Here is a 24,111-nt window from a genome sequence, read left to right as displayed (position 1 = left end):
CATAATAGGGAGGTAAGTAATACTCGATATGTCAAGAGCTCATTCTAAGTCTAGAAGTATGTTTGCTCTAGACGACACACACATCAAAAACGATAACCCGTACTATGATCTATAGTCTATAGAAGTGTAGTATGAGTACCAAACACGTGGTACTCAGTAGGCAACTGTCGACTGAGCTCCAAAGAAAAAGCAGATATATATAGCATATAAATAGAATAGAAACTACTCTCAAATGTCGAGAAACCACATAAGACAGCCAATGCAATAATAAGGTATACTATCATATTCATGTCCAAGAGACTAACATATTAAGGCTACAAAAGTAGTAAGAATGAACTCTCTTATTCCAGGCATACTTAGGAGTATAAAAACTATATCATATATCACTAGCCAATAAGCAAGTAAGAGCAGAAAAAAGATACATATAAGTTTACAAGGCTAATGAATTAGTGCATAGCCTAAGTAAATAAAGTAATGGGGGGATATATGTTAATAACATAGACATATGTAACTAAGTGTACATATATATATATTGATATATTACAAAGGTTTACTCGAATTACAACCTAAATCATCATACTAGCTCTTAAGACCTCATATTTATGGCAGGAGCTAGTGCTAGAATACTCAAGGCTTTAATCCATATATCAAGTCATCAGCTGGTCATTCATAATAATATAAGTGTTAGATAACATAGGTTAGAGTCAAACCTCAAGTCTTGATACCAAAGCAATGACGAATCTGTCATAAAATTTCCATAACAATAATCATAATAATGATAATAACAATGATAATAACAATGTCTATAACAATGCAAATAACCGGATAGTCCATATAAATAACTACTTAACAAAGCATATCATCTAACCCTACCACCCCAGGCTCAAAAGGTTCAATTAATAAACAACACACCACAAGGCATAGTCATCACGTATACCTCTGAAACCCCCCATATGAGCTGATAGATATAAGCGCATACTGGTGATAGGCGTTGCGCATAGAAGGATAAATGCAACTGAGTCTACAATACCATAACCAGTGACTATAATCAACATCATGATATAATTATCATAACCAATGTCATCATAACCATAATCATCATAGTCTTCCACCGGCCTTGCTGGGTATATATATAATCTTCATATATAGGGCTAGCCAGACTCGAATAAGTAGATATACACATAGGTATATCACTATAATCATCCTCTGTCCTTGTCGAGTATCAATAGGTCATCATAAAATCCTCTGTCGTATCGGGTATCATCACGTCATCATAATATCCTCCGACTTTATCGGGGAACATCACATCATCACAATATCATCCGACCTAGTCGGGTATCATCATATCATCATAATATCCAAATCAATGTCAATAATAGAGGGAAAGCCCCACAAAGGATGAAGTAAAGAGTATCCCCACAAAGGCTAAAGTAAAAAACAAGCCCCACGAGGGATAAAGTAAATAAACATTAAAAAAGAAGTAAGGTAGAGTTATTTCCATAATTCAACGTTCATTATCAATGTCACATCATCAATAAGCATAGATACGTAACATGAAATTATAACTATGATCGAGTTTCCCCAAAATTTATATCATCCATACAACATTTTTCTTTATCCCATATAAGAGAGATATTTATTGTAATATATAGTAGGTGTACAGACTTGAGTCATGGCTAAAAGGATGTAAATCTGTAAGTTTGTTGCCCAAAGTGAAAATCGGGACTAAACCATTATAAAATTGTTGAACGGGTCAGAATCTCTCACAACTGGAGTAAATAGTAGTATCAAATCATGGACCAAAAACTATATCGGTTATATCTTTTAACATCATTCTTAATCTCGTTTACAAATATGTTATTCATTAAGACATATATTGATTGTTATGAACAAATCCATATAAGGTAGAAAGTGGGCTTAAGGTAGAAAGTGGGCTTAAGATCTTAATTAGTGAAATCAATAATAATGTTATAATCTAATAAAATTGTACCAATCATCAATGCATCAATCATGATCATACCGAATCTATGCATGTCATCACTAATATTCATATAATAAAATCATAAGCATTAATGTATCAATAAAACATATTCATGTCCTTTACAAGGATAAACACTTCTCGAATGTCCAACTGATATCATAATACTACCCTTCACCCAATAATATGACCAAAATAATCACAAAATCATAATCACGGCCTTAGGAACACATACGTATCTTGAACTCACATCAATAAACATATTAGTAAGTCATCTTTTATCCATAAGACATAACACAACTATAAGGCATAAGATATATTGTAAGCCGTAAGCATATTTGTGATCATCTCACACTAGGAGGCATAATATGCAATAAGCCTCTCACAAATAGGAGGAACATTACATCAATAAAAATCTCACATCTAGGAGGCATGCTATCAATAAACATCTCATATCTAGGAGACATAATATATCAATAAGGCCAAATTTGTAACAATGAGGCATATCAACTATCTATATGTCTTGTATATCTTAACTATGAGGACATATCATCTCTATATGCACAATATCGTGGCCATTAGCCATTAATCATTATTCATGAATTATATATCATGACTCACCAAGTCACAAAGTAACCTTATACAAATGGCTTACAATTCTCAACTACGCCTAACATCCGCCAATATGTCCACATAGGCTAACAAAAGTCTTGGCTTAAAGTGGGCTAGAAGAACCCAATTCTAATCCTCAATTTCCTTATTTAGGAAATTTAAACACAAACTATGCTAAGGAATCTAGTTCAACTTTTAGATGTCAAGTAAGCCATAACCCATCCTAAGATAGGGATTTCGTCTAGAAACATGGGGATTTAAGTAAAATCCACCTAAATTAAGGTTTCCAGATCACCACAATAACCCAAAAAAGGTAAGATATACTAACCATACTTCCAATGCTAAAAACACATCCCAAACCTAGAATTATATCATATCCATTCTACAAATTAGTTCAATCTATGGGGAAAGCAAAATGATTCTAAAAGAGTACTAAGCATTTTACCTTATTGGTTAAAACCCTAACTTCAATATTCAATACTAAGTTATTCTACCCATAATCAAACTTAACATTCATATCCACTCATAATTTATAACATGCATCATCTTGCGAAGAAGAGTGGACAAAAGCTTATCTCAAAGTCAAATCGCCAATCCTTAAATCATTCACCAAACGCTCATCTTCATTTCACAATCCCAAAGTACCATCACACTATCAAAATCACAATCTACTCATTAATACAAGAATGATGATAACAATATTTCACCATTATGCTTAGGGTTCATAAATAACAACAAAAACCTCAAGTGACTCCGATGTACAAAAATCATATTTCTGAGGTGAACCCAACATTCATACATGATCAAGGAATTATAACCCCCAAGAAATAGGTAAAACCCATGCTTATTATGGTCTAAAATAAAGCCTATAAGCTATTTTTTTTTTGGGGGAGGGGGGAGGTAGGTGGGTCATGAATAATGAAATTCCCCAAGAAAGGGATGAAATCTTTGCTTAAATCAAAAGATATTTGTGATAATAGATGCTAATCAAGCTCTCAAGTCACCCTAAGACTCAATTAAAAGTTATCTCACCCTTTTAGGGTTATTGGCTCTTAAGAATGAATGAATAATGGCAAAAATGCAGACTAATGTTCCTTTTATAGCCCCTTCAGGTAACAAGGTATTGCTATCACAAACCCACATGGTGCAATTGCACTACGTGATTCTATGAGAAGGTATGACGATTTCTATCCTTCCTTGTGAGATCATAGAATCCTATTCGGAGCTAGATATCAGATGAAATTTAGAAATCTTCCAATTTCTTGCTATGGCCTCAAGATTCATTTGAAATCAGATTTACATAAATGAACTATGTAACCTCACAAAATTTGACATTTTGAATGCAATGGCAAAGTAGGATTTTCTATCCAAGGCCGTTTTAAACAAATATGGGTCCCACACCCAAATTTTCAATTTTTCCAGCTTTTCGTCTGATAGGTCAAAATTTTCTCGAGTGCATTAGGACAAGCCAAAGGTCTATCTAGCTTAAAAATAATATTTTGGAGCTGCTGGCATAGTTAGAATTTGCATATGAGATCACTTCACAAAATTTTTTTGCCTTGTGGCCATTTGGAACCAGCAAAGACTTCTATATTGAGAATTGTTTCTTAAAACAAAATAGTTGCCCATAACCAAACCGTCAGTCCCAATAAGTCATAAATTACTTGGGGGAGCTATGAAAAAGATCTAACGAAAAAATAAGCAGAAATATAAAAAAATGACTTAGAGGATCATCATAATATCCACTACTAACAGGACTTCCATACCTAAATGCCAATGGATAGACAAATTTAAAAATCTCAAAAGGATGAGGTAATGAGCCCGCATGCTACGAGCATCACTTCCAAGATAACCTTTATGAAGAGAGAACACTTCATAAGGATTTTCCCATAGTTATCCCTTTTTTAACCAACTCTCTTATTTCACTTCCAAATAGTCAAAACTCAATCACACCAGCTGGCCTTCAACTAAATCAAAAAAGACTGATGCACACATATCTGGACCACAACACACTAATGCCATCTTAAGACCTGAACCAATTAATCCTAGGCTTATCCAAGAAAAAATTAAATCAAGGCATGAGTCCTACAATCGACTAATAATCCAAACATAACCATGTTTTACCAATCCATACTTGATATCTACTCCAAACCATGAGAAAAATCACATGAGTTTTGTCCGTGCAATCTCATTATTGAGATCTCAACGAGCTAAAGCTGATCCACTGAAAGTCCATCCAAAAATTGTATGAATAAGCTTATTATGTGCTATCTAGGCACACACATGGAGATAATAAGGGAATGCAATCTATGCCAATGCTATAACTAGTCTGGATGGTAATCAAAACTAAAATCCAGAAGATCAAGGCAGAACTACTCATCATTGAAAGATCCGCTCTAGGATTTCCCATCAACTGAGAATGAAATCATATTGAATCCAACTCAAGTATACTACTCCTACTGAGTATATTATCCATAATTTCAATTGAAGACTAATGAATCATGGTCAAAACTAAAAGAACCAATACAGGGTCCATGGGCTATCATCTGGAGACTTATAATATATAATCATTAGAAATTGAGAAAACCGAATAGGCAACCACAAAGTAGGCTCAACCAGCCTATGGATGAAATCCAAAGTGAGAAAAATGTAAAACAAAGGCTGAACTCAAGAACTAACACTCCAAGAAAAAATCTCAACACTAAGGGTGAATTTTTAAATCTCAACTTCCAAACCAAACCTGAAAATGGGTAGGCATTAATACTCCAAATCTATCATAACATCCATATCCCATCCCAAGGAATAAAATACAAAATTAAGCCGACAAATCGAAACTAAGGACCAATACTCACTTCGACCATACTATTTGAATTAGACATATCTTTACCAGATCATGCCGAGACGAAATCAAAACATAGCTGAAGAACAAATCACAAAAGAGGATAAATTACTAACAAAAAACATAGGAAATCTACTACATATACACTGGAGAGCGTGAAATATCAAAGCATACTCAAGAACTCATAAAGGCCACAAACCACACTAATAAGGGAAACAAATCTAGTAATTAAGAGAAATGCAATACAAGCCGACAACTAACCTATCCAACACTCTATTTCAGCAAGGAATAGCCATAGGCACATATTATTAAGGAGAAACACTCCACCAAGTCTTATTAGTATGAACTAACTCTGAAATAGGGATTTTTTAAATCTACCAAGTATGATATTCATTACTCGATCCATCCATGAATCACATCATTGAAGTAGAAAATTACTTATCTCGAAACAAAGGTCAATGTCAAGACCATCTCCAGAAAATCAAATAACTCAAGATAAAGAATTTCTAATTTGCCAACTTTAGAAGTTTTCACAGGAACTATCATTTATCCCAAGCTCTCTAACTCTATGGAAGACAAAAATCATATCACAATATGAATGGAGCATCTAACTCCACACTTATAAGAAGGGCAACACATCACTAAGAGATAAACCCAACAAATAAGTAAGATGAATACAGGATATATCGATGTCTAAATCAAACCTCTATCAGGCAATGAAATAGCCCCAAAGAAAGAACAAATCCAAAACTAGTCAAGCACCCAAATAGGCTATATAGAAAGGAATAGCCAAAGTGAAAACCTTTGCAACCCAGGGGCAAAGTATAAGAATCTTCATCTCAGGATAGGGCAATAGCTAAATTACCAGCTTTAGAACCATACAGAATAACATAAGGTCACATTATATTTGATATCCTAATACATTCCCGAATCAATCTAACATAGCTAACCAAGAGAGAAACTAATAAACCTTGCCTAGCTATAGCAAAGAAATCGTCAAATTGGGCTATACCTACATAAGAGACCAACTACGAATCACAAGGAAACAAAATTCTAACTAGAAAACACTAGCCGTTAAAGCTACACAGTTAGGACCAATTTCATCAAGTAACAATATAAAATAATATCAATAACCTCAAGAAGTGATAGCTATAAATAAGCCACATAGGTATCCATATAGTGAATGAATTCAATAACATGACACATAATAAAAATTATGAACTCATCAAGGCATATAATCATGAATGGGTCCAAAGACCCCAATACACATAATGAATGAAGTAAATGCAGGAAATAAAAACACACTAATTACGGTGACATCTACAACCACATGACTGAGGGATCTATGAGAGAACAAATTTGAATAGGTACAACCTCAGACCGGTTGATTGAATCATTAATTGAGGTGCTAAGCGCCTTATCACTAGCTAAAGATGCTACAATTATGATAAGGCTGATCTGCATGAGCTGAAAGACTAGTAATTCTACATCGAAGACACTCTCTAGACCAGTAGCTTATCTCTCTAATATTGTAGCAAACTCCTAAAGCACCAACATGGTAAGAACATAAATTGAGCCCAAATGGTTAGCCAACCAACACTGAGAGCACAGTCTAGTACAAATAATCATACTTCTATAATCAGAGCCTATCTTAGGAACTCTAGCTTGATGAGGAATACATTCTAGCTCTGTTTTAACAACTAACACATTTTTAGGGCACTTCTTGGTCTAATATCCTAACACAATACATCAAAAACATGATCCTAGAATACATTGAGATACTGCCACTCATATTCCCAAATGGCCATGGGGACTTTGAATTTTATGAACATCATGACCAATTTTAGAACCACTTATAGTCTAAATACTACCATCATAAAGCTTATATCCTATAAGTGAAGTAGAACTCTATTGGAAGGATCTTTACTCTTTGATAAAAAACCCAATAACACAATACAAAGTGCATGGAATCTTACCACCACCTCCATGAGTTTCATACATACTCTCTTTATAGTCCTCGCATATGCAACAGTCTGAGGAGAGAAAGGGTTAGCTGCTATCAGGTGCTCCATTACCAAATCGAGTTGCAATGCTAATCCATTAATAAATCCATACATATGCCCTACTTGAAGAGATATAGCTTTCAAAAATGCCTAGCCCACTTGAGAAATCCAATCTTATACTAAAAAAATGGTAAGGACCATAATGAACACCAATAGACCAAACTCCAGTCTAAGTATTGCTCGATGAATCGAACATCATCTATGGCTAGGAGGTATCCACAACATGGCTCAAATCCAGAAAGATGAACATTGAAGAGACAAAGTATTCATGAGCTTTACTGGAGCCTAAGCTTGCCCCAAATTCTTTAGCCAACACTGAAGATCTTTGATATCCATCTCTAACTCTCAGGTCTCATGCTATACTGAAGCTTCAAAAACAAGTGTTTAAGTATGTTCCACATCTATCGACCATCTCACATAGCTTATTTGGGGATATAATAGAGTTAAAGAATGTGTTCAAGGTTCATAACAATGCGGACACACGATAAAGTCAAGTAATAAATTTCCCAGAATGTCCATGTAACCTCTCCAGGTTAGGTTATAGATATATCCACACTGATCCATAGGACTCTACTAAAAATTTATCTTTTGTACTAATATACCTATGAAGCATAGGTTCTGATACCAATTCGGATGGTGCCTCTATTAACCCACCAGTAGGCAAGTCAAACCCATAGTCTGGAATAGCTAGTAATAGAGTACCTAATTAGATAAAGGAAAAATGTAGACTATCTAAAATACAAGATCAATACATAATTTAATCCCAAAACCTGGTAGTATCAGGACAAGAGCTTCTAATATAACTAGAGTACAAAGTGAAATACTAATGAATATATTGATCAACTTATCTTCAAATACAACATATGGAATAGTTTAGTACATAAAATAAAGGTATGTAATTCTACAAACATCAGGAGCTCACTCTAAGTCTGTAAACCATGGATGCTCCACATGATGCATACACCAAGTGTGATAACCCAAACTATAAGTTATAGGCTACATAAGTGTAGTTTGAGTACCAAACATGTGGCACCTAGTAGGAAATAGTTGACTGACCTCCAAAGATAATGCAGATATATATAGCATATAAAAGAATGGAAACTACACTTAAATATCCAAAAACTTTATAATATAACCAAAGAGATAATAAGGATAAACTATCATATTTATGTCCAAAAGATTAACATATTAAGGCTAAGAAAGTATCAAGAATGCACTATCTTATTCCATTCATACTTAGGAGTATCAATACTATATCATATATCACTTGCCAAGTAGAAAGTAAGAATAGAAAAAAGATACATATAAATATACAACGCTAGGGAATGAGTAAATAATTTGTGTAAATGAAGGAAAAGGGATATAAGGTAATAACATACCTCTATATAGCTAGGCATTCATATATATATATATATATATATGGGTATATAACCAAGGTTTAATTGAAGTACAGGCTAAATCATTAGAGTAGCTATTAAGACCTCATAATCATAGCAGGAGCTCATGCTAGAATACTCTGCGTTCTAATCCATATACAAAGTCATCAACTGGTCATGAATAATAATATTAAGCGTAAGACCAAAGAGGTAAGAGTCATACCTCAAATCTCAATACCGAATCAATGACCAATCTATCATAAACTAGTCATAACAATGATCATAACAATAATAATAACTATGGAAATAACAATGTCAAAAACAACATGAGTAATCGACTAGTACGGAAAACTAAATATGTAACTGAGAATATCACGTGACCCTACCTCCTCAGGCTCAGAAGTTTTAATTGAAAAACAATACACAAAAAGCATAGTCATCAGCCATACATATGCAGCTCCCCATATAAGCTGATGGATATAGGCACATACTGGTGATAGGTGATACACATGCAAGAATAAATGCCATAAAATCTACAATACCATAACTGGTGAGTATAATCAACATCATGATGTCATCATTATAATTCTCATCATTGTAACCATAATAGTCATAGTCATCCTCCGGCCTTGCCTACAACATACATAATTTCAATACATAGGGCTAGCCAAACTCAAACTGGTAGAATTACACATAGTCATACCAATAAAATCATCCTATAGCCTTGTTGGACATCAATATAACATCATAATATCCTCCAGCCTTATCATGTATCATCATATTATCATGATATCCTCCAACTTTATGAGGTATCTTCACATCATAATAATATCATTTGTCCTTTCCAGGTATCATTACATCATTATAATATCCAAATCAATGTCAATAATAGAGAGCAAGCCCAATGAGGGCTAAAGTAGAGAGCATGCCCCATGAGGGATAAAGTAAATAACAGGCCCCATGTTAGCTAAAGTGAATAAACCTGAAAAGAAAAGTGAGGTAGAATATATTTTAATAATTCATCATTCATTATCAACGTCATATATAGATAACATTAATATTATAATTATCATTGGGTTTACCCAAAATTTATTTCAAGAACACATCTACCTCCATCCCATACCAAAGAGATATATATTTAGATATGCAGTAGGTACACAGACTTGAGCTATGGCTACAAGGGTGTAATTACCTAAGCTTGTTTCCCGGAGTGAACTTCAAGACTACTTTTTATAGAAGTGTAGAAAGGGTTGAAATCTCTGATAATTGGAGTAATTTTTAGTATTAAATTATAGACCAAAAACTATCTTGGGTATATTTTTAACATCATTATTAATCTCTTTTACAAATGTGTTATTCATTAAGAAAAGCATCTATTAGTTTGAAAAAATCCATTTTAAGATAGAAAGTGTGCTTAATCCCTTAATTAGTGACAACAATAACAATATTATAATCTAATTAAAATTGTATCAATCATCGATGAAATAATTATGAATATACCGAATGTATGCATGCCATCACTAGTATTCATACAATAGAACCATAAGAATTAATAAACTACAATCATATCCTTTACAAGGATAAACACTTCTCGGATGTCCAACAGATATCATATAATCGTTGTTGCCTACTAATTTGTCAGGAATAATCACAATATCATAATCACATCCTTAGGCCTACATATTTATTTGGAAATAAGTCATCTTGTATACGTAAGCCATAACACAACTATAAGGCATATCATATCTTATAAGCCATAATCATATTTGGGATCATCTCACACTCGGAGAAACAATATATAATAAGCGTCTCACACATAGGAGGCACATTATATTAATAATCATCTCACATCTAGGGGGTATAATATAGTAATAAATCCTAATTTGTAACTATACAGCATATCACATATTTGTAGGTCATATAGATCTTAACTATGAGGAAATATCATCTCTATATACCCTACATCATGGCCATAAGCCATTATTTATTATCCGAGGGAAAAATACATCAAGAATCACCATGTCACAAAGTAACCTTAAACTAATGGCTTACTAGTCTCAACTATGCCTATCATCCCCCTAAAAGTCCACATGCGCTAACATAAGTCTTGGCTTAAGCTGGGCCGGCAGAAACCACTTCTATTCCTCAATTTCCATGTTCAGGCAATTTATACCCTAAACTAGGCTATGGTATATAATTAAATGTCTAGATGTCAAGTAAGCGATAACCAATCCTAAGATAGGGATTTTGTCTAGAAACATGGGCTTTTAATTCAACTCCAACTAAATTAAGGTTTCAAGATAACTACATTAGCAAAAATAAGGAAAATATACTAACCATACTTCCAATGTTAAAACTATATCCCAATCCTAGCATTATATTATATCCATTCTATGAATTAGTTCAATATAGGTAGATGTCAATAAGATTCTAAAAGAGTACTAAGCATGTTACTATACAGGTTAAAATCCTTATCTAATTCCCTAACATTAATATTCAACACTAAGTCATTCTACCTATAATCAAACTTAATATTCACATCTATACATAATTTATAGCACACATTATCTTATGAAGAAGAGTAGACAGAAGCCTGCCTCAAAGTCGAACAACCAATCCTTACATCATTCATCAATTTCTTGTATTTATTTCACAGTCCCAAAATGTAATCAAACTATCAAAATTGTAATCTACTCATTAATACAAGAACAATGACACCTATATTGCCCCAATGTACTTCTAGTTTAAAAATAAAACCAAAATCCCCAAGTGGTTCCCACTTACAAAAACCATATTTCTGATGTCAACCCAAAATTCATACGTGATTAAGTAACCTACAATAAAAGTGTGAAAACCAAGATAATTTGGGGGGAAATCAATCCCTGAAGCTATTTGGTGTTTTTGGTTCAAGAACCAAGAATTTCACGAAGAAATAAATGAAATCTTACCTTAGATCCAAAGATATTAATGATAATAGAAGTTAATCAAGATCCTAAGTTACCCCTAAGACTTAAAATTAATGTATCTCACCCATTTAAAGTTCTTGTCTCTCAAGAGTTGATGAAAAATGGTCAAAATGCATCCTAAGAGGTCTTTTTATAGCTCCTTTAGTTAACCAGCTATTGCTATCTCACACCCATGGGTTGTAATTGCACTACTAGAGTGCAGGATGAGGTATGGAAATTGCCCTCCTCCATTGTGCATCAAAAAATCCTCTTCGGTACTAGATTTCAACTTAAACTTGGAAATTTTCGAAGATTCAACCAAGGCCTCGGGATTCATTCATAATTTGATTTATGCAAATGAACTATGTAATGCTAATAAATTCAATGTTTTGGATGCAATGGAGAATTTGAATTTCCATTTGAGGTATTTTTGACCAAATGTGTGTCCCACACTTACTTTTTTTATTTTCTAACATTCTGACGAATAGGTCAAATTGAGCTTGGGTGCATTCGTTTTACTGAAGATTTTGTCTAGGGACAATTAGAACTAGTGAAGACTTCTAAAGTGGGAATCGACTCTAAAAACCAAATGTATTCCTCTATAACTGAATTATCAATCCCATCAAGTCATAATTGACTTCGAACATTTATGAAAAAAATCTAAGGGTGAAAGTAAGTGAAAATATGAGAAATGAGATGGAGTGTCATTACAACCAATAATCCGGTCCACTGAAGGAACCAATAACAATATATAAAGATAATAGAAAGTTTAATGCATATGAATAAATCCATGTATGAAAGATGTGAGTATCATTTCTTTGTCCTTTCAATCTTATCAACATCATCATTGACATTATGATATAAATTACACAATTAATATCCTCATCATCTCACCTCGATAATAGCAATGTGTATAATATGCAATGTATTCAATAATAACAAACAGAGCCCTAAAGTAAGGTAAGATCCCTTAATATTTCAACCATTTTATTTTTGACCTTCCAATATGCGTAATGTTAATTTTTGACTAGAATTATGTTTAGACATATTAAAAGAGAGTGTTGGGAAAGTTATAGGTTTTTTGGAAGGAGTTTGGGGTCATTTTGGGACACTGGGGCAATGAGGGTCCACAATAAGGTCGTGTCATAGAGATTAACCTCCACAATATCAGCATGGCATAGAGGCTAACCTCTGTGACATTGGCATGCCAAGGCTAGTGTTATAATTTCATCCGATTTTATTTTTTTTTACTTCTAATGAGGGGATTTTGGTTTTTTTACCACTTGTACGACCTTTAAACATACAATAAGTATCCTTTCTTGAATTTTCAAAGATCAAAATAATTCATTCTCTCTTTAAACTAAGAACCCCAAACTTCAAAGAATTTTTCATCCAAACCCGAAACATCAAATTGACTTTAATTTTTTGTATATTTCAAGCATGCATCTGTTTCCTAAACTTAAATTTTACATGGTGGAATGAATACAATGGATTTTCATGTGATTCAATTGTGGGTTACGAAATTGTGTTGAGGTATTTTTGTTATTACTGATTGAATTAATTGTCCCGTGATTTAAATTGATTATTCATACTTTAAATTGATGTTCTTGGGACTTAATTGGTACATTGTTTAAATGATTGGAATGGAGACATGGGTTTCCCCAAATTGGATGAAATTTAACTTTGAATTGGCATTAGCCTCAACCCACCTTATAATCTTATTTTAAATATGGAAAAATTGCATGCTTTGACTTGATTTTGAACTTAATGCCTTACATTAATGAATAAATAGATATAAAAATATATTTGGATGTCCTTGGTGGACATGGGTTGGATTTGAAATGGAACTTGGGAGTCAATGTAGTTCTGTGGCTTGGTTTGGTATGTTTAATTTAGCTTTCAAGCATATTGGTATGATGATACCAAGTGGTAAATTCCTTAATGAACTACTCCGAGGTAACTCATTGGTTTTATGTGCAATTTGTTTTGATTTGGGCTTAAAGAGGATTGTGTAGCTCATCATGAAACGGTACGTCACGAGGGGACGAACACTGGAAATTATGTTTGTTTGTATTGGGGTATATATGAACATGTTCTTAGTAAACACTTGATATAACTAATTTTCAGATGGCTATTGCCCAAGGTGGATTTAGTTTTACCTAAATTTTTCCTCGATTCTTGCGGATAACACGCACTAGACTCTTTCTCGGTGATTTATGCTCAAGGTGATCATCATTAAATATAATAATCAAACTTGAGTTAGGGGAAAATCCTCAAGGATTTGAACAAGTATTCAATTCCTATGGGTGTTGATGGCTCCTAAGAGATAACCCGCATTATAGACATAAAGTAAAACATAAATTTAAAATTTAGAGGGGAGAGGGGGGTTGGTTGGTTGGTTTGGAAGCGTTGTTTTATTAAAATCTACTCAAACTACCAAATAAGATCAAAAAAAGTGGATAAGATTTCAAAATGAGAGAAGTCTTGGGATTATGTTTCCTAGGGGCAAATAATACATGGGGTCATGATAATCAAATGCAAATTCTAGTTAATGACTATATCTGTAGGCTAGGTTAGGGGTTTTGATACTAGTTTTCAACCAACCACCAAAAATATCACTCGTGACCCCTTTTTGATATATTATGGGTATGAAAAGCAAATTTACCCAAAACCTCAATTGGGCATCCCTATTTTGAGGAAGATGACCATGACATAGAAAATTCACAATCCACCCCTATTTCTAATACAAAATAAAGGAATAAGTTAATGTCTAATTATTGTTCACTAATACCTTGTAACCCATATCCTTCTTTCAGGGATGATATAGGATCCATAAGCATACCTATATCTCTCTTTCAAGGATGATGTGAGATATTAGGGAATTTAAGGTGTTTACCCAAAAATTCCCACTCAACAAGCTAGTATTAGTGAAACCCAATGTTATTAACCATGATTCTACACTAATAATAAGAACCCATATATATTTGTACCCTATTTCTCTATAGTCCCAAGATAAACATTTAGAAACTTATGAAGTTTAAGGAAAAAATATGACAAAAGGATCATTCAATGCTTCCATTAAAGATGTAATTAGTAATATTCTCCAATTTAACCTCAATTAAAACTAAATTCAACCAGAAATTTAACCACAATATTTTTGCCCAATTTAATAGGGTTTTACAAAGAAAAAACATCAAAATCTAGTTGGTGATTTCTAAAAAACAAAAAGGGTTTTCATCTTATAGAGAGTTCAAGCCATCTGTGGTAAATTACATTTTTGCCCCTTGCTATTTTCTGTGCTTTTACTATCGGTAGTGATTTACCCGATCGTAGCTCCTGCGATAGTAGTGAGCCTATTGCGATTGCGTGCCTTGACTGCTTTAGGCTGATCACGATTGCGATAACTGAGGGTCAGTTCTTACTCAAGCCTTTCCAGTTTTTGCACTAACTCTTCCCTTTATGATCTATTTTCAGCTCATTTCACCACTTTTTTCCCATCACCTATATGCATGCAAAACATGTGGATTAGTGCATTCAAATGACAAATTTCTCATTAACACCATTTAATCATAGTAGTGTGCACAAATTTAGGAGTCAATGAGTGGTAAATTTACCACTCATCAATATAACCAACATAAACATTCCTTTTCCTCAAGAAATACTAATTATTAATCAATGAGAATATGAAATTGTAAAACTATTTAAATGAAAAAAATGATCACAATGACTTTGAGCTTGATTAATACCAATAAGTAGCTCTCAAGCACGAACAAAGCTATACGCAGAACTCCCGTCAAAATGAAGCACAGTCTCAAAGATGCAAAAGACTTTTAAAGAATAACCATGCAACAATCACTAACTCTTTAAAGGTGACTTTCTATCGGTAGAAACTCCATTATATTCCTTTTTCCTTATTTTTTGGAAGTTGACAATTTCATCCGACATAATTTATCTGCTTGCCTCCTCACAAGAAGAAAATCCCATATACCAAATTATTTATTATGCAACAAGAGATTTAAGTGCAAACATTCACTCTCACAATGACTCTCTTAATGCTTACAACTACCATATGATATGCTTTCCCTTATTTTAAATTGCCAATTCTATGAATACACTTAGTTGAAGATGTCGAAGGGCTTCTTCATGCTTGTAGCATAGGTTTGGGAAACAGTATGATATCATTTAGGAACAAATTGAATACACCACCCTTTAACTTCTACATCAACTATTCTACCAAACTTTTTAGCATTGACTACTTCATTTGTTAAAAAAATTAACACATGCCTACTTTTGCCACCTTGATTTACCCATTTGTTTGAAATCATTCTTTTTTTGGCTATATGTTTTGCAATAAATGCTATTCGTTATTTTGTTGATTCCTTTTTTACACTGTTTTTTTCTCTTTTTGATTTGCTCTTTAGGCATTCACTTACAATATCATAGCCCAAGGTCAGCTCTAACAAAACACACCACCCCAAGGCTTGTAATGTGGTTGCCAAAGAAAGTATTGAAGGCTTAAACTGGGTAACTAAGGATGCTATTCTATGTAGGGATAGGCTATGTAGGCTAAAGTGGGTTCCTATGTCCACAAAGAAGTCTTAAGATTATTTCAACAACCATGCCTAATCACAATTAGCCTTGAGACTAACTGGGAAAGTTTTAGATGATACAAGTATGCATAAGAGATTCACAAGTACGCTCACCGCACATGGCATGGAAACTTTTCAAAGAGGCTAAATTGCATTTCCAACTAAAAAAAAGAGGAAGTATTTACCATATACTACAAACTAAAGACTTTGGAGTCACAAAAAGAGGCACAGTATTGTTACAAAATTGTTCACGTCCATGCACTTGGTTTTCAAAATTTTTTGGATAGACAAGGGTATTTACTTTGCATTTACACCATGCAAAATTTGATATTGATTGTAGCAAATGAAGCTGTAATCTCACATTTCATCTCTCGTGAGAAAAAACCTTATCACTACTCAGAATTCACAATCGGTAAAAGAGTGATCCCAAAACTCTAATGCTATAGGTACTTTCACTTCCCCTATATCTATGGCCAAAAAAATCAATCACGATGATTTTCCCTTAAGAATGTCATCACTCAATCTATTAGAGGATAAGGTTAATCTTACATCATCATAAGCAAGATAATAAAATTAAAAATCTAAGAATGAAACAAGAAACTAATCCATGAAATGTGGGTACCATCAGAGTGACCAAGTATCAAAACCCAAAATAAAAATAAAAATCACCCAAATCAACAAAAAAAATGAACAAACATCTCAATAATACAAACTAAATAAATGAATACGGAGGCAGGAACTCCCAACTAAAAGCTTACAGTGACCTTAATACATAATCAAAAAGGCATAAAGAGTGAAAGGATTCTCCCTATAACTGCATTGAAAAATGGTTGCTGCCATCGGTCTCAGTATCACTTCTAGCACTATTTGAGTCTGAATACTCAGATGGGACATCATTATCACTATAAGATCTAGGAGAATAAAGTTTGTGTCTGGATTTCAAGACCTTCTAAATTCCCTTTACCCCCCTTCGACAACTTTGTGAAAAACTTATTTGTCTTCTTCTCACTCTTCTTTATCTTCTTATATGAGTCCCTGAGCTCCCTGTGTAAATATCCTTGAGATGAATATCTCTCTAAAGCCTAGAAATAGTGGTCCTCAGCTTTTTTGATCCTCCAGATATATCTTAATGTCAGACCGAGAAATATAGGAATAGCAGGTGATGTAAGGCTCTCTCAGCCCTAGAGAGATCGCTTGGATGCTAGCTCCTAGATCACATTCATCTCACCTGAGATCTAATCAATTAGCCTTGTTGTGAATGGGCTATATAAATCCACATCATCATTCATACACCTCCCCAAGTCAACTTTTCTCGTCTTGCTTTTCCCAAGAGCTCCCCTTCTTCAGATCTTCAGTAGGTAAATGGGAGTCATAGGAGAGACCCAACTATCTTCCAGGAAGTCATCAACCTTTTATCACCTACACAACTTAGTGATTAATGATGGAAACTAAAGTATGGGACCTTATTTGTTCATATAATGTCAAATCTCCATGAGCACAAACTGTAAAACATTCAATGTAATGTCGTCCAAGAGGCAGGCTACCATCTAAGCACACATAGTTGGGACATTTGATAGGTTGGTGGAAGGGGAGACTCTACTGTAGATAATGGTCATCCAGTACCTTACTTCGGCAATGAAGTCACTCATGGGTTTCATAACTTAGTTACATCAACATTTTGAGGTTTTGATTGGGTTGAGAATTTATTTATAGATTGAATAATACTACTCATTACCTACGGAGTTAGTTTTCTTCAATCAAGTGATATCCCAGTCTTAGTGGTAGCCCATGGTACCTCTCTCCCTAGGAATTAATGCTTAGCTAGCCAACTACAAAAAGCACAATCCTTAGACTCGTAGATACTTATGTCAACATTGTCCAACCCATAAACTCCATTAACCTGCTCAGCCCTAAAATAAACCTCTTTACCCCTAATTATTATCATAGGTTAGGGTTAGAGAGATCTACTTTACTGAGATTCATGTATAAATTCCTCCCACAGTGCTTATTTCCCCGGCAATAGTTCCATTTTGAGCATGCTTAAATTACTCAATGATTTATGGGGAAGGCAATCATTGTCAAATATAATAACCCAACTTGAGTTGGGTTTAAATCCTCGAGGAGTGGAACTAGTATTCAATTACTATAGCTGTTGAAGGAAACTAAGAGATTTCTCGTATTATAGACATAAAGTAAAACATGAATAAAAAAATTGGGGGAAGGGGGTTGGTTAGAAAGGGTTGTTTTACCAAAATTTATTCAAACTACCAAATTATTGAAATAAAAATTGATAACATTGCAATATGAGAGAAGTCTTAGGATTATGGCTTCTAGGGACAAATAATGCATGGGTTTAGGATGATCAAAAGCAAATTCTAGTTAATTAATATATGGTAGGCTAGGTTAGGGGTTTGGATGCTAGTTTTTCAACCAACCACAAAAAATATCACAGATTGACCCTTTCAGATACCTTATAGGTGCGACAAACAAATCTACCCAAAACTTCAATTAGACATCCCTATTTCTAGGAAGATGCCCAAGACATAGCAAAATCACAATCCACCTCTATTTATAAGAAATGTAAAGGAATCAGCTATTGTCTATGTATTGTTCCCTTATACCTTGTCACCCATATCGATATTTCAAGGATGATATAGTATCCATAAGCATACCCATACCCCTCTTTCAAAGATGATGTAAGATTTTGGTGAATTTTGGGTTATCACCTACAGATTCCCACTCAACAAGTAAGTATTAGTCAGATACAACATCATTAACCAAGATTCTACAATGATAATAAAAACCTTCATATATCTACACCCTATTTCAACATAATCCAAAGATAAATATTTAGCTACTTTGGAAGTTTAAAAAAGAAGAAATCCCAAAGTCTTAAATTGATTAAAAAACTAAGACCAATAAGATCCCATGATTACAAGTAAATGCTATAATCCGAAGATGTTTTGAAAGATGTAATCTTCATCCCTAAAGGGCTTCTCTCAGCCTTTCTAGCAAAACCTTTGTAAATACAGTCTGAAGGTCCTTTATAGATTATAAGACGTCCTAGAAATCAAATCCCTAATTACATAGGAAAAAATGACTAAACATACATAATATAGACTAAAAATATCATATGAGTGTATGTTGGAAACCCTAGGAAACTATTATGGAATGATCGAGGAAAATTAAGGTCGGTGACCACTTACTAAGGTCACCTATGGACTGTAGGTACTACCTACAGGCCATAGGTGGTCCTTGGTAAGTTCCCTAACCTCTAAAAGTGATGAAAACTCTATGGAGTTCATGGTTCTACAACCTACTCTAACACTTACGGGCCATACATGGCACCTACGGGTCTTATATGCCCTTAGTAAGTGTTAGGGTTTTCTTTTTCCTATTTTTAATCCTCCGGACTTCATATTCTATCACCTACTTAGGAACCTACTTAAGTAAGTGGAACCTACTTTGATGTCTTTCCGGTTGACTGTTGCCCTAATGTATTTGATGAATTAAGTGTTTAGGCCTTATTTGCATCCCTTTGTGATTGTGTTCATCGATGACATCCTTTTGTATTCAAGAGGTAGAGAGGAGAATGGAAAATATTTTATAATCATGCTCCACACTTTGAGAGATCATAAGTTTTTTTTCTAGTTCTCTAAGACTGTGTTTTTGCTTGAGTCGGTTACATTCCTTGGACATGTGGTTTCCAAGGATGACAATATGGTTGAACCAACAAAGATTAAGGCTATTTTTTATTAGGATAGACCTACATCTCTGGTTGAGGTTCATAACTTTATAAGTTTTATTGTTTATTATAGACGATTTGTCGAGGGTGTTGCTACTATTTCAGCACTTATGACTAGATTGACTGGGAAAGTGGTTCCTATCTTATTTTTCGAGAAGTCTGAGTTGAGCTTTGGAAAGATCAAGGATTTTCTAACATGAGCTTATGTTTTAGCTCTTTCTGTTAAGGGTAAGGAATTCACCGTGTTTTGTGATACTTCTAGTGTCTATTGGGTTGTGTATATATGTAGTAGGGTTATGTTATTGATTATGCTTTGTGCTAAATTAAGGTTAATGAGTACAACTAGACCCCTCATGATTTGGAGTTGGCGGTGGTTGATTTTGCAATAAAGATTTGGAGATATTATCATTACGGCATGAATTGAGTAATTTTCACTAATAATAACAGCCTGCAACATCTTATGACCTAGAGAGTGCTTAATGCTAGATAGTGTAGATAGATAGAGTTGCTTGAGGATTATAATATATGTATCTTATATCATCTGGGTAGGGTAAATATGGTAGTGGATGATTCTAGTCTGAAGACAGTGAGTATGGGTAGCTTTCTCGTGTTTCAGTTTCTTAGAGGTTGTTGGCACGAGATATTCAGTACTTAGACAACATAATAGTTTGCCATAATATTACAGACACTGGGAGAATTCTTTCTAGTATTGAGCGATATTTTCATCTTTTGAGCAGATTTGGGATCATCAGTTTGAGGATAGTAAGATTTTCTTCCTTCGTGATCAGGTGTTGGGAGGTGAGTTTGAGAGGATCAACTTAGATTTTGATTGTGTTTTGAGATTTTATAGATGTATTTGTGTTTCAATAATCGATGACTTGATCCAGTTCATTTGGAAAGAGGCTCACAACTCTATATATTCTATTCATCTAGGCATAAAAAATATTAATAAAGATTTAAGGCAACATTATTAGTGGAATGGCATGAAGAGAGTATGGTAGATTTTATAGCTCGTTGCCTATGTTGTCTGAATAAAAAGGTTGAACATCAAAAACCAGATAGTTTAATTCTAAGATTGCCCATTCCAAAGTGGATATGGGAGGGAAATACCATGGATTTTATTAGTTTCTCAGCTCGTACTGCCCGTGGTTTAGATAGAATTTGAGTCATTGTAGACCAGTTGACAAAGTCAACATATTTTCTTCCTATACGAATGTCTTTCATATCAAGAGGTTAGCCTGCATATATATACATGAGATAGTCTATTTTCATTGTGTGCCCATATCTATTATTTGCAACTGAGGTTCCGTGTTCACTTCTATCTTTTGGAAAGCTTTTTAGGAGGAGTTGGGCACTCAAGTGGATCTGAGTACAGCCTTCCATCAACAAACTAACTGCCAGTTCGAGCAGACCATTCAGATACTGTAGGATACTCTCTAAGCCTGTGTTATAGATTTCGGAGGCCTGAGGGAGGAGCATCTATCTTTGGTAGAGTTGCCTTATCACTTCATTTATTATTCGAGTATTGAGGTGACTTCTTTGGATGCTTTATATGGTAGGAGACTTCATTCTCCAATTGGATTTTTTGAGACTTTCGAGATTTGGCCCTATGGTACCAATTTGCTTTAGAAGTTGTTGGATAGAGTCAATATGATTAGGGCCAGGCTGAGAGTAGCCTAGAGTAGGTAGTAGGATTATACAGGCCGTATACTCTATGCCTTGAGATTTGGGGTTGGTGATCAAGAATTCCTTCAAGTGTCTAATGTTTCCAAAATCTATACTCGACTAAGAAGTATAATACGATCGATTGAAAATATAATAACCAAACTTGGTTGGGGTCAATCCCACAGGGAAACCGTGAATAGTTACTTGACTTTGATGTAATCCACAAGCAGTATAGGATAGTAAATAGGGGGATTTTAGTGTCAATTGTAAGTAGTAACCAAATCTTGAGTGCTTTTGAGTTGTAGACAATATCAGAGGAACACTAGGCTTGTGTTCCCCCTAGTTTCTCAACTCCATAAATTTCTCGCGATCAATGCAACTATTCTATTGTTCTACATGCAAAGTCTACAAGATAAGTATTATCAGCCGCCTTGTGGGTGCAAAGTCGTAAGCTAGGATACAAGTCGTAAAGTGAAGTCATAAGAATAACAGAACCTAAGCTACTACTCAAGAGTTGAAATTGTAGAAGTAGACGAGTCAGAAGTCTTAGTACGACTCATATAGGGAAGTTCCAATCCCATTTCCAACCAATTTGAACTCCCTATTTTGGAAGTCGACAGCTAGACAAAATTTTGAGCTTAAACATAATATAGTACAACTTTTGATTAGCAGTGGACAGTTCACATGACTTTCACATGAAGATCCATAGGTCCACTTGCAAAATTTTCTAGAAATTACTGACACATTCATTCCAATGGGTGTTAATGTAGACTATGTGAGGATGACATTGTTCCTATTTTCACTGATTAGGGAAGCAAAAAATTAGTTGAAAGTGGAACCGGCTAATTCAATCACATCATGGGATAACATGGATACATAATACCTTATTCGGTTCTTCCTATCTAGTAAGACAACAAGACTTCTTAGTGAGATAGTGTGCTTCAAACAGAAGCTAGACGAGAATCTTTATCATGCTTGGGAGCAGTTCAAGGATCTTCATCAGAAATGTCCATACCATCAACAGTCCAATGAGGTCCTTGCAATACAAAAATATTGCTAGATTCAGTTGCAGGTGGTCAAGCTTTTGAAATGACATATGATGAGATGTGAACTTTATTGACCTGCATTGCACAAGGAAATCTAGACAGGCATAGTAATTCTAGGAGTGCCACCAAGAAAGTTGTAGGCTTATTGGAGGTGGACCAATACACAGCTCTATCAGCTCAGGTTGCGGCATTGCAAAATATGATAAGCACTCAGTTCAGCAACCTAAAATTAGGAGCAGCACAACCTGCAGCCACAATCAATACAATCCAATAAGATGCAGGCTGGTGTGAAGTTTGCGGGAATAGTGGCCATTCTGCGGCCATGAGTGCTTTAAATCTAGAATTGGTGATGTATCTGGGTAATTCTTAATGGCCAAATTATGGTAAATCCTACAACATTAAGTGTCAGACTCAGCCATGGAACAGAAAACAACAACAAATTCAGTAACCATAGGCACAAAGGAATCAATTAACTAGCAACTTGGAAGAGATGATGAAGCAGGTTCTAGCTAATGTAAAAAATCAACAAGTGAGATAGAGAAGATTATAGTTGTAGTTGGGGAATTTAAATTAAGAATTAAATACTAGGCCTCAAGGTGCTTTTCCAGGAGATACAGAAAATCCATAAAAAGTTATGGTGTTCACTTTTAGGAGTAGTAGGGAGCTTCAAGGAGAACTGCCAAAGAAAACTAAGGAGGTAGATGCGGATTTGACTCCACTAAATGTAAATGATAGAGTTGCAGATAAATTAAGGAAGTTTTGAGTACTCCAAAGAAAAAGATGTTGAAGAAGTGAAGAAAATCCCACAACTACCCTTTCTACAAAAGCACCAAAAAGCAAAGGAGGATGCATGTTTTAAGAAGCTCTTTGAAAAGTTCAGAGAGCTTCATATTAACCTTCCTCTTTTAGATATTTTGCATGGTATGCCCAAGTACGCTAAGTACTTAAGGGATGTGGTAGCGAATAAGGTAAAGTGGCAGGAAATTGAAATGGTAGCACTCACTGAAGAGTGTAGTTTTGTGGTTACTCAAAAGATGACAAAATGCTTAAGAACCTTGGTAAGTTTACTCTCCCCATTAAGATTGGAAAAAGTGAGGTGGTTGAAGAACATAGTGATTTAAGGGTGACTATAAACTTGATGCCCCTATCTTTGTTCAATACATTAGGTTTGGGGAAGCCTAGACTAAATTATGTACTACTCTAGCTGGCAAAAGGGACCATAGCCCATCTGAAAGGAGTGATAGAGAATGTCC

Source organism: Capsicum annuum, chromosome 7, assembly GCF_002878395.1.
Source record: "Capsicum annuum cultivar UCD-10X-F1 chromosome 7, UCD10Xv1.1, whole genome shotgun sequence".
Classification (NCBI taxonomy): Eukaryota; Viridiplantae; Streptophyta; class Magnoliopsida; order Solanales; family Solanaceae; genus Capsicum; species Capsicum annuum.
This window is presented reverse-complemented; position numbering follows the sequence as displayed.